The following is a 19,112-nucleotide window of genomic DNA, read 5'->3' as shown; positions in this document are numbered from 1 at the left end:
GCTGGACAGCATTCAGTGAGTTCCCTGCCAGCCATCAGAGCACTGCGCATGCACAGGAAATGTGTTTAAGCCAGGTTCAATGAAGGTCAATTAAGACGATGATCATTGCCCTTTGTCTTTGTGTAGTTTCCATACCGATACTGCATCATCCTCTGTCACTGAAAAATTGTAAAATGTAAATCGAGTCACATGGTCAGTAGAAAGATAACTGGTAACTGTGACTTGGTTTGTATATCAAAGTAGCTTACAATACACCTAGCATAATGTAGACATCTAATACATTTTTTGTTCTCTTCCATAATTTTTCCTGTGATTGAGCTTCATTATTTTTAAGCTGCAGATAATAGCACGAGTAAATGGAAGCTACTTGGAAGGAGTGAGTTTCCTACTAGAACAATGGCCTGTGTGTAGACTCTAGATAAATATAAATAGGTATCTTTATTAGTAAGATAAAAATGTCCTTCCTGCCTGCCTTCCTTCCTTCCCCTCCCCCTTTTGTGTTTTTCTTAAGTGCTCCCTTATCATAGACTACTTCCTGACTTCTATTATTTTGAAAGATAATACTTCAAGATTCTGTCTGTACTTTACCACACTAATTCTAAAGCCAGGTTTTATTGCCCTTGCTTTGTTGTTTGCTTGCTTTTTAAACTCTCTGTAAGTTAAAACAACTTAGTTCAAATTATGTATTCAGCTTCCCAATATATCACATGTTCTTGTAGTGTGGATGTGTGCTCTGGTTTATAAAATCAGGGACACGGGTTGTGGAATGTGTAAACGTAAGCGCCCAGGCTGCTCTGCTGGCTTCCCACATGTGTCAGCAACCCCCAGGCTAGGAACAGATCAGGCTGAAGAAACAGTTTAAAGTAAGCTCAGGTTTGTTTTCCTTACAAGCTACCAGAACCCACACAAACCTACAGCCATAGATGCTCAGATATAACCGTGTATTATGATGCAAATCCCATCATGCATGCTAACAGTAGTGTTTACTGTTCAAGGACCCTGGCTACTGCCAAGGTGTCAGCTACCCTACAGTTATTGATCTTGACCAAGACTCTTTTTTGAGCCCTCCTTGCAAGGGGATTGTGTTCTTGTGGCCTTGGATTTTTTAGATCCAGCTGGATTTTCCACCCTACTACTTATATGCTTGTATAACACTGAGGAAATTTGCCTACCTGCAAATGTGAATAGCATATGCTATTCACATAGTCTTTGCCGTGTTCTGAGGATTAAATATCAAATGATTAGCTTGGTGTTTAGCATGCAATAGTAAAAAAAAATATGCGTTCCATTTCTTTTAAGATCAGGTTACTGACCTGTTCTCATTTCAAACCACTGTTGCAGTAAATAGGTATTTTTAAGCTTTTTGACCAAAATTCAACCATAGGAAAAATTCTAAAGCATAATCATGCTCATACACATGATAACATTTTAATATATTTAATATATGTATATATATCTTATGTATATATGGAGTAAGAAATAATACCTTATCTTAATATAGTAAATCTATGTTTTCTTTTTTGCTTCTGTTTCTATTTTTTTAAGAATCATAAAGCGTTAGGTTGATTTCACTATTTCACTAAATATGCCACATTTTAAGCTTAAAAATGTATCATTTGCAGAAGAAAGAGACTCTGGGTCTGCAGGTTTAGTTCAGCATTAGGGCAATTGCTTAATGTGCATAAGGCCCTGGGTTCAATCCATGGCACCAAAAATATTGGTATGCTCTTTTCCCATTTTACTTGCCTTTCTGGAAAAATATACTATACTAAAACATGTAAAAATTAACTCTTACAATCCTCAAAGTGGTTCCCTAAAATACTATCCATACTAACCTGAAAAAATTTAGAATAGATTGTAGAAAATCTAGATTCAAGATTTCCATAAGCTATTAAAACTTTTTAAGAACTTGTACTTGATTCCTTTTCGTGATTTTACTGTTCCTTTAATGGTGGTAGGAACTATTTTTTGAATGCCAACTTATTCTCTATGAAAATCAATGTGTTTTGTGCCAGTCAGATATTTTTACATCTGTAAAATAGTTTGATCTGTAGATATAATTTAGATACACAATATAATAGATATATAATATAATTTGAAATCAAGTATTGTGATTCCTCCAGCATGGTTCTTGGTGCTAAGAATTGATTTTGCTATTCTGGGTCTTTTGTTCTTTCAAGTGAATTTCAGGCTGTCTTCTCATTTTTGTTATCAAACTGGGCCTAAATTAATGAGAACCTAAGTTGCTGCTTCCAACCTGTGTTCCTTCTGTTACAGCCTTGAAAATGCAAGGATTATAAGACATGCATCACTGTGCTGTCCAATGACACTGGCATTTTAATGAGCATCGAATCTCTAGGTTGCTTTTGGCCATTTTGACAATATTTGTTCTACCTATCCAAGAACATGAAAGGTATTCCCATCTTCTGAGGTCTTCATTTTCTTCAGTGTTCTGTAACTTTCATTGTATAAGTCTTTTACCTCCTTGGTTAAAATTTATTTCTGAGTTTTTCTTTTGTTTTGAGACTGCTGTGAATGGAATTGTCTTCTAGACTTTTTATCAGTGGATTCATGGTTGATAGCTTGTTGCAGTGATACACTGTTGGCTTAGTTTGATCTCCCCTCCTTTGAAAAACTCTTCAGTTTGGGGGTACAGGGTTTCAGGGCATAATTAGTGAACAGTTAAGTAATTCAGAGTCCACCTGTCCTTCATAACTGTTTGGTGCCACTGGCGACAAGCATAGGTGAGGGCAAGTTTCTTGCCTGCCCTCCAGCTCTCTTTACATTTTCAGTGAAATCAGACAAGGGGCTAGAGTTACAGCTGAGGGATAGCTGTCTCTTGGTAGTGCCTATAAAATGCAGAATTGTGAAATGTGTTCTCTTGCCTCCCTGGCATAATTGGAAACACAGATTAAAGGTTTTAGGCCAAAGGAAAAAAATCTAAAGTTATTCATTGTTTGGATAGATCTGTAGGCTTCCTGAACTATGCACATTTCATGGACCAGGACCTTTAGCATATTTCCTGTGTATTAATGGCATTTCTGCCTGAAGATAATGCATTTTGGTAGAAATAACTTGTCATTCCGTTGCAATATTTTGCTTGGGAGATGCTGGAATTTCAAAACATTCTTTGCCCGAGCATGCTCACTTATTTCTCTTCTCTTCTGTTTTGTAATCTTGACATGTGTGTTTTTGCTTTTAAAAATCTGCTGTGTGATTTTTTAATAGAATGTGAGTTTTGTATTTTAATTCAATTCCAAATTGGCTCAACTGTTCCACTTAGCACTTAATCCATATAATGAATAAATTCTATTAGCACAATTGCATTTTCTTTTATGTATATGGACTGAAGTTACAGGGAAATCCATCCTTTTTCTATCTTTTCTTCAAATAATAACTCACCCAAATGTTGATATTTATTTAATCATTTCCCTACGCACCCCCATACCTTTGAGAACATTGAAAAGTTAATTTGACATCACATTTGAGTTAAGTATAGATAAAGTTGCTAGGTCTCTCCTTGGATCCTCAGAATTAAGAGAAAACTTTTATAGATGGTGAGCATGATGAAACTGTTTTTCATCATCCCTCTGATTGCTTCAAATAATAAACTGGAGGGTTTTATTAGGTCTATCAAAGTTTCTTAAAATATATTTGAAAGTTTATGGCCAAATGGAGATTTAGTTTCTAAGTGAATGTTAGTCAGGGCTTACACTGTTGCTAGCACACACACCTCCAGGTATTTACTCAGTGAATGTCTTTTTAATTATTTAAGACTTGCTTTGGCATTTCATGTGTGCAAGGTTACCAGTACTGACACAGATCATTATTTCCAGAGCAATTTTATTCATGATAAATAATTAAAACTAAGTAATTAACAATATAGAAAACTAAATAAACATAAGGATCTTTAATATTTATACCGTGTGTAAAATCTGTGTTTGCCCAGCTTGGCATTTAGAAGACTTTCCCCCAAGTAATGTACCAATCAATGCTTTGGTATTCAGGCTTTATTTTATATAACCATTCTTTATTTGATCATTTTGAAACATTCTTTACTTATTTCTTTTGTTTTGTCTCTTCTTACTATGTTTTCAATTAAAATTAAATTCACCTTTGTGGCATCTTACCTTGGACATTTTAAGGCATGTCCAGTTCAGCATGGTCATTTTTTAAAATTTCTAGGTATTTTTATAAGTATTTGATAAGTTAACACAAATGATAACTAGTAGACTCTCTTTTCTTCAGTAATGGCTGCAGTAACTCCAAATGCCTCAAGATCAAAGACTATCTTACTCGTTCTTATATTTTCACTTCATAGCACAGTGCCCAGCACATAGCAAACCATCCCGAATTTAAAATGAACAGAGGAATAATAGGAATATCTTTAGTCGACATTCTAGTAGCAGAGACAAATATCCCTGTGCTAGAAAACAGCACAAGATCATTAGGTGTCACTGCTTGGAAAAATGTTATCCTTTGCATTATATCGTAGAAAACCAAATATCTAAAGCCTAAAGCTGAAGAGCAGCAGCCCTGTGCCGAGTGTGCATGTTGCTCCTAGGAAAGTTTTTCAGTAGTTTGTCAGAGAAATCATTCTCACTTTCAAAGATCTTAAATTAATACTTATATAGGATGTCCAATTTAAAAATGAGACAGGAGAGATCCAGGTTATATTGAAGTGATAAAAGTGTCCAACACTCATAAGGTAAATAAGACATTGGCTACCTTACTTCTCAGTATATCCTCAGAGCAGCCATACCTACACTTGTTTCATGCCATCCAAGTGACACATTACTTTCTCATGCACTGACTTGTTTAATGGGTAATCATGATGGGGAAAAATCTCAAATGATTGGTGTAAATACCTGTATTTACATCCTTAAGTTAATGTTTTATATAGAAAATATGGGATGAGTATGATTTACAGTAAACTCTGAAACATGTTTTCAGTGGATCCTATGAGGGGGAATTTAGGAGGAGGACTCTTTATTGTTACTACTCTATCCAAATTCATAAAGCTTCAAAATGAGAAGAAACCTTTAAATAATTTTTGTATGTTTGCTGCCTAATCCACAATTCTTTCTGATAAAAATGACCTTGTGACTTGGGCATAAAATCTGTGTGAATTTATTGGTTTTTAGCTTTTGAGGCCCCTCAATTCTTAGACAGTATCATTTTTAGAAATTCTTCTCTGTATTAAACAAAAATTTCTTTCTCTTTAATCTCTCTTCCTGTTCATAATCTTGCCTTTGAAGCTGTATGCTATAATGTTATGACTTCTTTTATTATTAGTTAGGCATATTCATTTATAATATTATAAAATATATTTATTCACATCATTTTACTTAAGATTCAGAACAATTAAATAAGTATGTTATATATTGCACCCTTTGACCTATTTTTAAGTACTCTAAAACCCAAATAAAATAAGTGATTTGTTCATGACCACAGCCACTAAATGGTGAATCCAGTGCCCATGCTCACATCTTCTGATTCAAAAATTCATAATCTTTCCATCATTCTGTTTGTCCAAATGTATCCCATTTCATTTTTAATGACGTTCCATAACTTGTATATTTATTCAGAGCATACACCCCCCACTAAGAGCAGCTTTTATGACGCTAGTGTATTGCATGTGTGTGTAAGCAAGTGAACACCATGCCTAGTCTTTAAAATTTTCCCTCATAAATAATCTTGGTTTAGCCAAATCTTTTGTCTCCTGTAAAATTTTATATCATATAAGCACATTTTAAAATCAAATATATGCAACATTTGCCGTTTCAGAATACGGTTTCATGTAAAGAATCATAAAACTGACACTTTGCTCATTACTATTTAGTTAAATCAGAAAAATTTATTTTTTCTGGAAATCTGTTTGAGATTCATAAGGTTTTCTCCTTGTGATCTGTATGTGATTAAAGGGAAGACCTCACCTCTTACGGCTTCAGTCAGTCTGGCAGCAAAGGAAAGAATGCATTAGGGTTGTAGACTCAGTAAAACTGAAGTGTTTCCAAAGTTCACTGAGAAACTGCTTTGCCCCATTGATACAGGATTATACCATGCTCTTATTATCAAAGAAAGAGGTTATCCCAGTGTCAACAGTTATACAAGTCTAAACTCTAGTCCCAAGAATTACATTAACCACTTCCTAGGTTGCAAACTCTAGCCCAAGCTGGAAAGCATTGCTAATCAGCACCTACAAAACATAGATTTCCTGGTACTCATGCACGATCATTTCCACAATAATCTGCTTAAAAATCATCAGGAGCCTGAAAGTTTTTCTGCATCAGTGAGTACAGAAAACATTTAGGAAGATAAATTATTTTAAAGTAACCATTTTTGAAAACTTTTTATAATGGCATTATTTATTATATGACCTGTCATATTATCAGACTTAGATTGTACTCATTAAAACTGGGATCCCAGGCTGGGCATGGTGGCACAAGCTTGTAATCCCAGCATGCAGGAGGCGGAGATCAGAAGATGGTGGTTTGCGGACAGCTTCAGCTACTTAGCTAGGCTCTTCTCAACTCATTGAGACCCGATTTCAAAAATAAAAAGACTTGCCGGGCGTGGTGGTGCATGCTTGTAATCCCCGCACTGGAGAGAAGGAGGCAGGAGGATCGCGCAGGTTTGAAGCCAGCCGTGCTGGCTTAAGAGACCCTGTTTCCAAATAAAAAAGTATAAAATAGATCTGGGAATGTAGCCCAGAGGTAGAAGGGCTCCCAGGAACCCCAGTACCACTAATAATAATAATAATAATAATAATAATAATAATAATAGACTTAAAAATAGGGCTTGGGGTGTACCTCAGAGATACCTGGGTTCCATCCCTGGTACAAAAAAAAAAAAAAAAACCTTGGATCCCTCTGAAACTTTGGTTACATTCTGAACCTGAATCTAATTTAAGCAAATATTCTTCATCGAGGCTATTAGGAGGCGATTAAAATTAGAATCTCAATTTCAGCATATTTAATACAAATCAATGTATTCAAATTACTGTGGAGACATTAGGTAAGTGCTCACTTCAAGGAAGCATTTTGGGCCTTTCTGCTTTTTTTATGTTGAAATTTAATGCTTTAATTATAACAAACATTTTATGTTGATCATCAAAATTGTCTAAACTGATTACTACTATAGATCCTTATTTTGTCTCTTACAGTAGGTTTTTCAAGGGCCTTGGCAACAGTGTTCTAAAAGCCATGCTGGTCTGGGAACACTGGGAGGCTCTGGAGAGCGGCACCCCGATTATTGTCCTTCAACGCTTCTATGCATGTGTCTCCTGTCCTCTCCCTCTACCTTCCTGTGCATTTTTCTTTGCTTCTAATATCATGGCTTTGCCAAATTATAACCCCTTTTCTGTGAGGCTCCTTGTCTGAGACTATTGGCCAGGCCACTTCAGAAAGCTCTGGAAATACCCAACTAAAAACTATGCCCCGCACCAAGTACGGTGGTGATGAGTGAGACTCTGATGTCACTCCCTCTGGACTTAGGTTTCCCTGGGGTTTGAATGTGCTGTGGTGCTCCTGGACCATTGTGCCACAGTCTCTCTCTGCTCTCCTGCTCCCCAAAACTCTTATTTTCCATGTTCTCTCTCAGTTTCTAGCATCAGTGTTTCCTTCATCAGATCTCCCTCCCCTCACCCACTTTCCTCAATCCCCCTCCATCACATCATTGGGTTTCTCCTCCTTTGTCTTGGCCCCTTTTATATATTCATTTCTCCTTCCTTTTCACATATGAGGGGAAAAATCTGACCCTTCACCTTTTATGATTGGCTTATCTCATTTAGCACAATATTCTCTAGTTCTGTCCATTTTTTACAATGACAGAATTTTGTTCTTTATGGCTGAGTATAATTTCATTGTGTGTAGATTCCATGTTTTTGTATTCAATTCATTGGATCCTTACAGTGGCCAACAATGTCCACTTGTAGTCAGAGACCTGCTAGCGCCAACCTTTGGTGCCAACCTCAAGGTCCCCTCCTTTCTCTCCCTTAAATCCGATTGACCAGGTGTACCTCTCGCCCTGCTGTTTCTCACATCTGGGTTGATCGTCTTGAGATAATCATGGAACTTAGACCCTCCACTTCTTCAACTTTTGCTTGAAGGTCAGCTCCTCCTGGGGGCCATTTCTGTTTTTCTTATCACCTTTTGCTTTACTTTTTCTATAATACATCTCATCATCCAGCATTCTGCATAGTTGACTTATTTTGTTTACAGCTTGTTTCTGTTTAGTTGAATATGCACCTTTTATTCATTGAAGGTACTCAGATCTGTGTATGAATCTTGAAGACTTAATAGTATAATAGGGATGTCATAAAGAATTAAAAGTGTGAAAAGAAATTACTTAGTATTTGAGAAAATAATTGTCACTCATAGCTCTCCCCCTCCATTGTTGAAATAAGAACTATATGTTGACTTTTTAGACTTGTTTTTAATGTAATACTATACACTGTCATTAAGTGAAATCCTTCATTTTTGTTAGGTTTTTGTTTTATTTCATAAATGAAGACTGGTAATATAAAAATATGAACTAAGAAAACTGTTAGGGATGTGAACTAAATGTATTATTTACTTAATTGTAACTTTCATTAAGATAGAGATATTCATGGCCATAACCATTTTTAAGACTCTTATTATTGTGAAATTCCCATTTACCCCCACCCCAGGATAGCTACTGAATATAAATCTGTTTTAGCAGAGAAGATTGTTGAAAGATTTTTCCTGTGAACCTGGACATGCTCTGGCTCTGATTTACTATGTCAGTGTGATAGGAATGCTGGGCAGAGATGCCAGTGAACTAGTATGTAACATCACTTTGTACAGCACAGACCACCATGAATCAGGAACTTTTATTTGAGAAGTGGTTGTGGAGATTGAACCCAGGGACATTCTAATTCCATACTACATCTTCAACTCTTTATTTTTTTGAATTTTGAAACAGGGTCTTGATAAGTTGCCAAGGGAGCCTCAAGTGAATTTGTGAGCCTCCTGTCTCAGCCTCCCAAGTACTAGGTTTACTAATGTGTACCATCATGAGGAGCCTAACTTATTTAGAATAATTATGTATCTTGGCTGAACTCATACAACTTGGATAATCAAATATGTGATAAAACTTTTGTGTATGATATCCCTAAGTATATAGGGCACTTAATTAACGTATTAAAATTTTTAAATGCTGGGCATGGTGGTACACGCTTGTAATCCCAGCATTTGGGAGGTAGAATCCAGGGGATCGCTGTTCATGGACAGCCTCAGCTATTTACGGAGGCCCTTTGCAACTCAGAGAGACTCTGTTTAAAATAATAACAAAAGAATAAAAACTATGGCTGGGGTGTAAATCAGAGGTACAATGCCCCTGGGTTCCATCCCCAGTACAGCAAATAATAATAATAATAATAATTATTATTATTATTATTATTATAATAATACAAAACTCTACTATTTTTCTTAATCCTTATAACTCTTTTTCTAGGCAGGTTTGGACATTTGTTCCTGCAGGTGTGCACATAAATTATGTGTTCATCTTGTAATTTAGGGGGCCCTAAATCTTCAGTGGCTGGTGGGAATGGTTCTCCAACACTTAAGAAGAGAGTGTGGTTGGCATCATGGCCTGTGTTGCTTACAAGAGGCAGTGGATATCCCAGGGAGGATGAAAAGGGCAGGTTACAGAAGCATCCTAGTCAAACTGAGGGTTGTGAAATCTCTCTCTATATATAAAACCCTTCTGTCGGGTTCCACAGTGAATATCCATAGAGTGTTTAAGGGCCATTTTTATTAAGTTTAAGGTTTAAAGCAGATACAGATTTCTAGAAAAATAAAAATAATTTGTTTATTTACTAATACTCTTCTACTGTTTGTGGCATAATGCTATTCAACTCAGGGAATAAAGGCAAAGAAGAGGTGAGTTAGATTAGTAATTTAGATGATAGCCTGGATATAAAGTGGTTTCTGTGGAGGTGGGAAAATGGGTCACATTCCAGCCATGGTCTGTGTAGAGCCAAGATAACTTGATTTTGACTGGAGGATAGAACAGAGGAGCGGACCAAAGGATGCATCCAAAGTAGAGTTGCCTCTATGGAGATGCCAGAATTGTGCTGGTTAGAGAGGAGTTTGCAGGTAGTTAGCATGTAAATCACAAGCAATGTCATGAAACCAGAGGGGACCCCAAAGCGAAGAATATAGACCTGAGAGCTGGGCATGGTGGCACACACTTGTAATCTCAGTACTTGGGAGGCTGAGACAAGGAGGATCATTGCAGGTTTGAGGCCAGCCTCAGTCAAGAGCTACTAAATGAAGCTCTCCACATCTTAGTGAGATCCTGTTTCAAAAATAAAGAATAAAAAATAAGACTGGGAATGTAGCTTAGAGATAGAATGTCCCTGGGTCCAATCCCCAGTACCCCCCCACACACACACACACTAAAATAAAATGTATATGGGAGAGAGAAGAGCCCCAAACTGTGAGCCTTGGGACCCCCTAATATGTTGAAGGGCAATGGTAGGAGGGACCAGAAAACAGAGCTAAGAAGAAGCATCTAGTTGTCTTGGCAGAAAACCTGTGTGTTGAAAGCTACTTGCTCTTGTCATGTCAGCTGAGATAAAGACCGAGAAAATGGACCATTGAATTTATCTGTGTGGAGCCATTGATGACCTTGACTCCATTTTAAAAGTCCCTGAGATTTGCTTATTACCACTTCTGTTTCAGCTCCTGACACTCTTTTTTGCACAGGAATGTAAAAATAAATAGCTCTATACCACTGTTTCTTACCCATAATAAGGTCTTGCATTCAAGTGTAGTATAACATTAAAATGAGGTTTAGTGTCTTATCTGATTATTAAACTCATCAAACATAAAATTGACACTATCAGCATTGACACTGTTTCTTTGCTGGATTCCTCCCAAACATTCCACAGATTTCTCTTAAGTGTTGCTGAGTGAAACACAGAATAGATATTATGCTGTAGGAGAAACATCTATTAGAAGTAGTCTTCAGCCAGGCTCAAAAAGTCAAGGGTCATATGTTTTCTCTTATAAGTGGAAGCTAGAGAGAAAATAGGAAACAAAAGGGACTTCAGATAAATGAAGAGAGACCAATACAATAGTGGAATAGTGGTTAGGGAAAGTAGAAGGAGAGGAAGGGAAAGGAGAATTGGTGAAGAAAACAGTTTGCCTACTGCTGTGTCCATATGTGATAGTATCGCCAGCAATCTCACTAACAGGTATGAAAAGGCAGGTGGGCAGCAGAGTGGCCGAAAACACCAAAGGCTATGATGTATGCACGTGTGTTTGTATCACACTGTATCTCATTATGATGAGCAGTTCCAAGGTACCAATAAAAGTATAACTTTTTTTTCTGCAGTACTGGGGATTGAACCCAGGGGCATTCTACCTCCTAGCTACACCCCCAGCCCAATTTTTTTATCCTTTATTTTGAAACAGGGTCTCACTGAGTTGCAAAGGGCCTCAGTAAGTAGTAACTGAGGCTGGCCGCGAACCGCCATCTTCCTGTCTCAGTGCACACTTGTAACGGGGCTCTGGTTAGAGGTACCATTATGTCATGCTTTGCAGTGAAGAAGTGTTCTACTTGCATTCTCATTCATTGGAAGTTCCTTACCATTCATCATTTCTTCATTTTTTGAGTAATCTGTGGAAGCAAATCCATGGCCATTCAATACAATAAGATTAGGCAGAAGGCAGGGGATATGCTATTGTCACACACTTGCAGCTGCCGCACATTCTTTCAGCTGTTTATGTCCTGTCACTTTTTTTATTCAGAGGATAATTTTTCAAATCTTAGTAAAAAAAAAAAAAAAAAAAAAAAAAAAACAATTTTGGCTTCCCACAAATGGCATTGTAGAAAATGTTCTTGGGATTATGCTATTTGTTCATCCTGTGGATTTCAGTCTTCAATAGAGATCATTACTTACAGTCCATAATTTTACCTAAAAAGTGAAGGCTGTTTGCCAGTGCTTGTTAGCTAACAGCCTGCTCCCTGCATGGTAAAGAGTTGATGCTTGTTGAGACCTTCATACCTAAGATGTGGGCACTTGTGTGAAATTCCTTCTTTATCCTGTACTACAAACACTTTAGGTGAGGGGGCTTCCAGGGTAAGGGTGTCTTAATTTATAAGCGTAGCTGGATCTGGAACGTTCTCAGGTTGCATGTTCATAGGAAAGTTGAGCCCACAGCAGTTGTTTACAGCCATCAAGTTAGTAAGAAGCTGTATTATAAACTCACTACTTTTATTTAAGACAATATTTCAGCAAAAATCAGCCACCTTTTTTTCTATAGGCTCAGGCTTTTTTTTTTCCCCCCTGAAGCCTTGAACCTCAGCTTTGAGGGTCAGCCTTGAGTTGGAGCCTTGAATCGACTGCCTTAAGTGCCAGGCGATGAACCTTGTTTGCTGTTCCTCCTGGACTCTTTCTGCAGCTGGTTACACAGCTATGTCAAGTTTTACCCAGTTTCCATGCTCCTTTTGTGAGACACCCTCAGTAGTAAGACTTGACATGAGTGCAGTTGGCCACCTGCCCCAGGATTTCTCACTTAAATTTATAATCCCCGTTGCTTTCCCAGTATTAAAACATCTGCTTCAGAGTAGGAAGGCAAGCACTCACATTTCTTTGCTGGCTTAAAAGTAACTTAAAAACATAACCCAGATAACTTTTTGGATGGATTCTGATAAGAACAAGGGGAAAAACAAAGAAGCATGTTTAGATGAATTGTTCCAGGGCATTCTTGCGTCTTTACAGATCTTCCTGTCAATTGTTCCTGGCAGACTCTTCTATCTCATGCCCTGTCTGCTGTCTTATCTCTTAAAGTCCCATCTATGGACAGTCTATCAGCTTAACATTATAGAAACAAGATTGGGGACACATTTAAAAAGTGGCATTACACAACACTAAATGTGTGTGGTGCTGGGAATTAAACCCAGGGGTGCACTCTGCCTCTGAGGTATACCCCCAATCCTGTTTTATTTTTATTTCAAAACAGGGTCTCACTAAATTACTGTGATCTGGCCTCAAATCTGCAATTCCCCTTTCTTCGCCTCACAATCTGCAATTCCTCTTTCTCCGCCTCACAAGTACTGGGACTAATGTGCCACCACACCAGGCAGTGAACTTTTTTTTCTTTTTCAGATAAGGTCTTCATATGTTTCTTAGAGTGGTCTTGATCTGGGCTCAAACAGTCCTCCTGCCTCAGCCTCCCAAGTGGCTGAAGTTACAGGCTGTGCTATACTGCCTGACTTTTAACATATTTTTTTCTTCTCCTACCACACAAGTATGTTGTTGTTGTAATATTACCTACAACAATAAAACCTGGTCTGTATTCCTAACCCTTTGTTAGGTATGAATGAAGTGAAAGCCTTATCAGTTTGAAATATACTGTATGCAGTTAACTGAGAGAGCTATACATAAATCTTCGCAGGCCCTACTTGTTTTGCACCCGTTGCTATGCTACTAAAGGTAAACATTTCCATGTGTATTTGTCCAAAGAAGCTCCATTGTAAATGTTATATTTTTAAAATTGCGCTTGCCACAGAAATCCTAATGAAATGACAAGCCACAGTATTTTAGAGATCAGTAACTATTGTGAAAGTTTAAGCAGCTCAGATTGTACTATTCCAAGCAGGAAGTCAGCTTTTCTCTTTTCTAAAATAGAAAAAGATGAAAATGAATGCAGTAAATACTTAAGGTAGCCATAATAAAAGATCAAACACTAAATTGTTGACTTCCAGAAATCTCATTGGAGAAGTAAAAAAGGATGTTTAATTTTGCAGCCACACTCTTCTGTCTTCAGCTCAGAACAATGACTTGGTTCCTATGACTGTTGCTTTGTCTGCCAGTTATTTTTCAACCATTAAAGGGAAAATATATTTGTTTTCAAGTTATTATTTTCATACCAAATTCACTTATTTTATGGTCAGCAATCACCAGAACTTGTGTGATACTCCTTCGGTTACCCACGTGACTCATAGCAGCAGATTCTGAATTTGGCTTGGTTTAGGCAGGAGAAGGATCTCTCTGCTGGGTGCCTTGGAGAGGATCAGCTACACAGGGGCGAGACTGGGACCAATTTGTTCATAGTTCTCCTCTCACTGTGTTCATCAAGTGATTTGCTAGACAGACTATATTATTCACCTTTGTTTGCTACTGCAGTTGGTACTGAGTTGAGAAGTTGAAGTAACATGGCAGCAGACTGGACTAAACCATAAAAATGTATTCTCTCATGGTTTTGGCCGCTAGAACTTTGAGATGGACATACCGGCTAGTTTGGTTTCTCCGGAGGCTTCCCTCACTGGCTCGTAGATATTCCTGTCCTCCACCCTGTCTTCACATGGTCTTCCTTCTGTACCATGCCTGTGTGCAAATGTCCTCTTCTTATAAGGACACAGTCAGGGCCCACCCTAGTGAACTGACCATATTCCAACTAAATTATTTGTGTTAAAACTAATCTCCTATTTATCAGTGGAAAAATGTTAGTTTTTCCATAAGGCAGTGTTCCTAAAACTCACTAATAGTATAAATTAACAGGAAAGACTTAAAAGAGAGACTGAAAAAAAATAAAGTTCATCCTCTTCATAAGCTTAATGAGTCTGTAATTTATAAACTTATGTAAGTTTACTATGTAGTATACTTACTAAGTACCCTAAGTGACTATTGGATTATTATTTTTAGACTATCTCCAAATAATACTGCCAACCTATATCTGACCGCCTTGTATCTGGCATTAGATTACATTGAATTTTAAATGTAAAAGCTGGAAATAAACAGAAAAGTCACTTCGTTTTTTCATATGTTGCAGAGGAGGAAACTGAAGGACAGAATGGCATTTGCCCAGACTCTCTCTTCTAGATGTGTGCAGCCCCAAGATGCTAGTCCAGGCTCCCGGCTTCCTATCAGAACTCATTCAGAGCTACTTTCACCAGGCAGACCTTATTTTTCATAAGCGCTCTAGCTCCTGCGGACATTTGAGAAATGCAGTCTTCGACAGGCTACGTTCTTGCTTAGACATTTCAGGCCCTTTGCACAATGTCTCTTTGTACCTGAAATGGCCTAGATGAGGGCCAGATAGTTTCCCACCATGTCACTGTATTGCCCTGACAGGTGGAGCAGAAGTGTTTTCTCTAGCTTACTGAGTTAAGGGTTTTCATTTGGTTATTTATAGAACACCCAAGAAGCTGTTCTCCGTGAGTGTCCATTGTCACCTACTAAACTGTCCTAGGACAACTCATAATTTATTTGTATGAAGATAAAAGAAAGCTGGGAATATGAAAACCCAGTTTAAGTCATATGCTCAATAGTTTAACCGCCTGATTGTTAGTTTTAGTGACTGTCAAAATATTGTTAGAATTTTCTACCCACTAAATACAGGAAAAGAAAACATCGGTATATATTGGACAGTGGCATTTTCTATCAGGAAATATAAAAGCTTCAGGAATTAGAGGACATTTTTCCCTCTAATTTCTTATTTCTGGTCCCCCCACCTCTTCCTTTTGAGAATCCCTCTAACCAATTTAGCAAAGCAGAACTTGCAAAGTGAACAGTTTGGTCATTCATTGAACAGTGGGTGGGATGGCTGTCATGAAAAGGCCCTTCAATAGAAATGCTGCTTTCTCTGTTCGGGGGAAGAGTGGAATCAATTTTCTAAAGCCAGGGGAAAGTATGTTAATTATTATTCTTGTTTTTGTTTTATTTTGTTTTTGTCTTGGGAGGGATAAGAAGTTGGAGATTGGTGTATGGGGACCTATCTTTCTACAATTATCTAATTTTAATTTTAAAGATCTAAAAGCTGAGTGATTTCACACCAGCTGCTGTATATATGGAGTGACAAATGACAAGATGCTTTTCTTCCACCTCTTGTCCCATGTGAGAAGACTACTGTGCTGGTACTTCATTGAACCTAAGGTTTATGTTTCTTGTTTCTTCAGTATTACAGGCTTATTTTGTGTAGTTTTTTATACATTAAGATTTTGAACTTTATCTCAGAAATACTGACCTCCGTTGTAGCCATTATTGCTTCAAAAGAAGCACTCTATTCATAATCTCCGATAGACTTGGAAGCAAAGTAAGCCAATTTATTAATGGATCATAGTCTCAATGAAACTAGCTTCAATAATAATTTTATGCCATGCCTAAAATATTCATCTGCAATCTGATACTTTAATAAATAATATATACCTTATCCATGACTTTTCTAGCCCCCATTTACTTTCTGTGTAATTATAAAGCTTCCTATTTGTTTTATATCATCATAATCATGAGTAATGTTCAGTGATTCATTGAGTATATCTCTTAATTTTAATTTCATATAAGCATTTCTATTTTGGCTTCTGTTTTTAAAAATTGTAAGAGAAATTGCATTAACCTTTAGATAGTATCAATCTAACCAATATAAGCCAAATTGGTTAAACTAAAAATGAAAACCCTTAATAGATCATTATTTATCTCTTTGGTCACATACTCTCTACCAAAGCAGTTTTGGTTATCACTTGGCAATTATGAGAGTCACTGAGTAAAGAAAAACAGACTTTGTTTCTACCTTAAAAGTTTATAATATAAGCCAGACATTATGGTATATGCCTGTAATTCCAATACTTGGGAGACTGAAAAAGGAGGACCACAGTTTCAATACCAGTTCAGTAACTTAGTGAGACTTAGCCAACTAGAAAGACCCTGTTTAAAAACAAAAATTGAAAAAAATAGGGATTAGGGTGTAGCTCAGAGATAAAATGCCCCTAGGTTCAATTCCCAGTAACATACAAAAACACATGGACACACACACAGAGAGAACAGTTTAACAGTCTAATTGCTACCAAGAACATTGTAAGATAATTGGAAAACATATTTTCACCAGATCTTTGACATTATTAAAATTAGGCCTTTAAAATAAGAAGGAAATCATTTTTGGCTTGAGGCTGTATGTGCATTTCTCCTGAGCATTCACTGTAAAAACATCTTCCAGTGCTCCAGGGGGTCTCTGCAAAACCATGCATCCCAGGAAAGGAGGGTTCCCCTGTTTTCAGTTTGTGGAGAAGCTTCTGCTTCTCCAGGAGGTGCCCACATGGCAGCCTACTGAGGGGGCTTCTTTCAGATGAACGCTGCTGAGCTCAGTGGGACAGTAGTGGTCCTGCTGTAGTGGATGGCTTCATGGATGAGTTGTGGTTTTTAGATACAATAGTAACTGGTAGAGGTGTATCATGTGGATCAACAGGAGGGAGGCTTTCATATCCGAGAGGTGAAGGGTAGCATTGTATGTGGCAGTTCTTGAAGAGTCTAGATTGGGACAAGATGTGCATGTCTTTGAGAGTAGGGAAATAGGTGGAAAGGTGATAGGGATCACATTGGGGCAGCCTGGATGCTGAGTGAGGAATTCAGATTTTATCCTCAAGATAAGAAATCACAGGTATTTGTCCAAATACATCACATGATCAATGACATTTTAGGTGGTTTAACCCAAGGTTACACAGCTTAGAATAAGAAGTAAAGAAAGACTGACGGCAAGGAGAGAAAGCTAAAAGATGCTACATATAGTATGTGATGAATCTTGCTCAGGACTCAAGTAAGAAAAGGAGAAGGAAGTATTGATGGAAGAGTGTCTTATTACAATAACATGATTTTTTATCTTGATTCCTAACAGGACTATATAGTTAGAATAGAAACCATTGAAAATTTGGATATTTAAACCAGCTCTCTTGACTATTTAAGGTACTTTAGATTTTTTGTTATGTCTCAATTTATGCAACCTAAAACCTAATATATTGAAGATATTAGTTTGTCTTTTGTCATTTCTTTTGTTAATAAGAATTCCTAGATGACCTCATTTTAATATCTATTCCATTTTTAGTATAATATGATCAATTATTTTGTTATATACTTATACTCCAGCTTTTTCATTATATATACTGTTAAAAATGAACATTGACATAAGTATTTTATTCTATACTCATGTATTTATTTAAATTGATGCTTTCATTTATTATTATTATTATTATTATTATTATTATTATTGAAAAATAAATGTACTTGCTTGTGTATTTATTTTGCTGATTTTTAACTCTGATCTGCATTCTCTACTTTTAGTTCTTATTAAAAATTGGGAAAGAGGGTGATACTTATTGGATTTTAAAAACTATATAAGGAATATCAACACTGTACCACCTTTATTGGAGTGATTATGTTATGTGTTGTTTGCCTTTTGGTGTTAATGTGTTTTAATTTATCCTCATATACATGAGCATGTAGGTTGCTTTCATTGTTTCCGTATTCAGAATAATGCTGTGATAACTACCGTTGCACATATTTTTCTGTAAATAGACAAAAGCATATAAACCTGAAAGTTAAGTGCAACACATTAAACATCAAAGTGGTTGTGTCCTGTCTCATTGCATCCTATACAGAGGACCCAGGAATTCCCATGGAGTTTATTCAGTAATCCATTAAAAATCTTTTTCTACCCACATGTATGTAAAATAATATATCTTTTCTGTATTCTGTACATGAAATTCTGTCTCAGTTTGTTATACATGATCTAATAAATGTTAACATATTTCCTTATGCTGATTTACCATCTCAGCCTTTTGTTTGGAGTTTGCCCATTTTTTTCCTATGGAGGTAATTTGTTCCTCTTCCTCTTCCTTCTCCTCTCCTACTCCTTTTCCTCTTCCTCCTCATTTCCTTTTTCTGCATACTATGTATATGGTCATATAAGTGTCTCTTATTTTTTATCCTGCTTATTAAATCTTTTACATTAATATATACTTTAGTCAAAGTTATCAAGCTGATCTTTTATGTTTTAGGTGTTTCCTTTCTTTCTATTTTTTTTTTTTGGTGGGGTGAGAATTGAACCCAAAACCATTTTACCTCCAAGATACACCCCCAGTTCTTTTCTATTTATATTTTATTTGAAACAGGATCTTGCTAAATTGGTGAGAGCCTTCCTAAGTAGCTGAGGCTGTCATTGAACCTCCAGTCCTCCTCTCTCAGCCTTGCAGGTAGTGAATTACAGATGTGCCGCACTGTGCTCTGCCAAGGTGTTTTCTTCCATGATTAACAAGTTCTTTCCCAATGTCAATGGAGATTGTCACCTATATTTTGTTCTAATTCTTAT

The 19,112-nt window shown here is 36.9% G+C and overlaps 1 protein-coding gene across 1 annotated transcript in view; it reads left to right on the top strand.

Annotated features, from left to right (window-relative positions):
* Positions 1-19,112, top strand: part of PDGFC (platelet derived growth factor C) — a gene marked incomplete at both ends in the record, with an annotated part of 207,419 nt that overhangs the window by 178,018 nt on the left and 10,289 nt on the right. The window lies entirely within an intron of this gene.

This window comes from Muscardinus avellanarius (genome assembly GCF_963383645.1).
Source record: "Muscardinus avellanarius genome assembly, chromosome: 6".
Taxonomy (NCBI): domain Eukaryota; kingdom Metazoa; phylum Chordata; class Mammalia; order Rodentia; family Gliridae; genus Muscardinus; species Muscardinus avellanarius.
The sequence above is the reverse complement of the archived record's forward strand: the minus strand, read 5'-3'. Positions and strand labels throughout refer to the sequence as shown.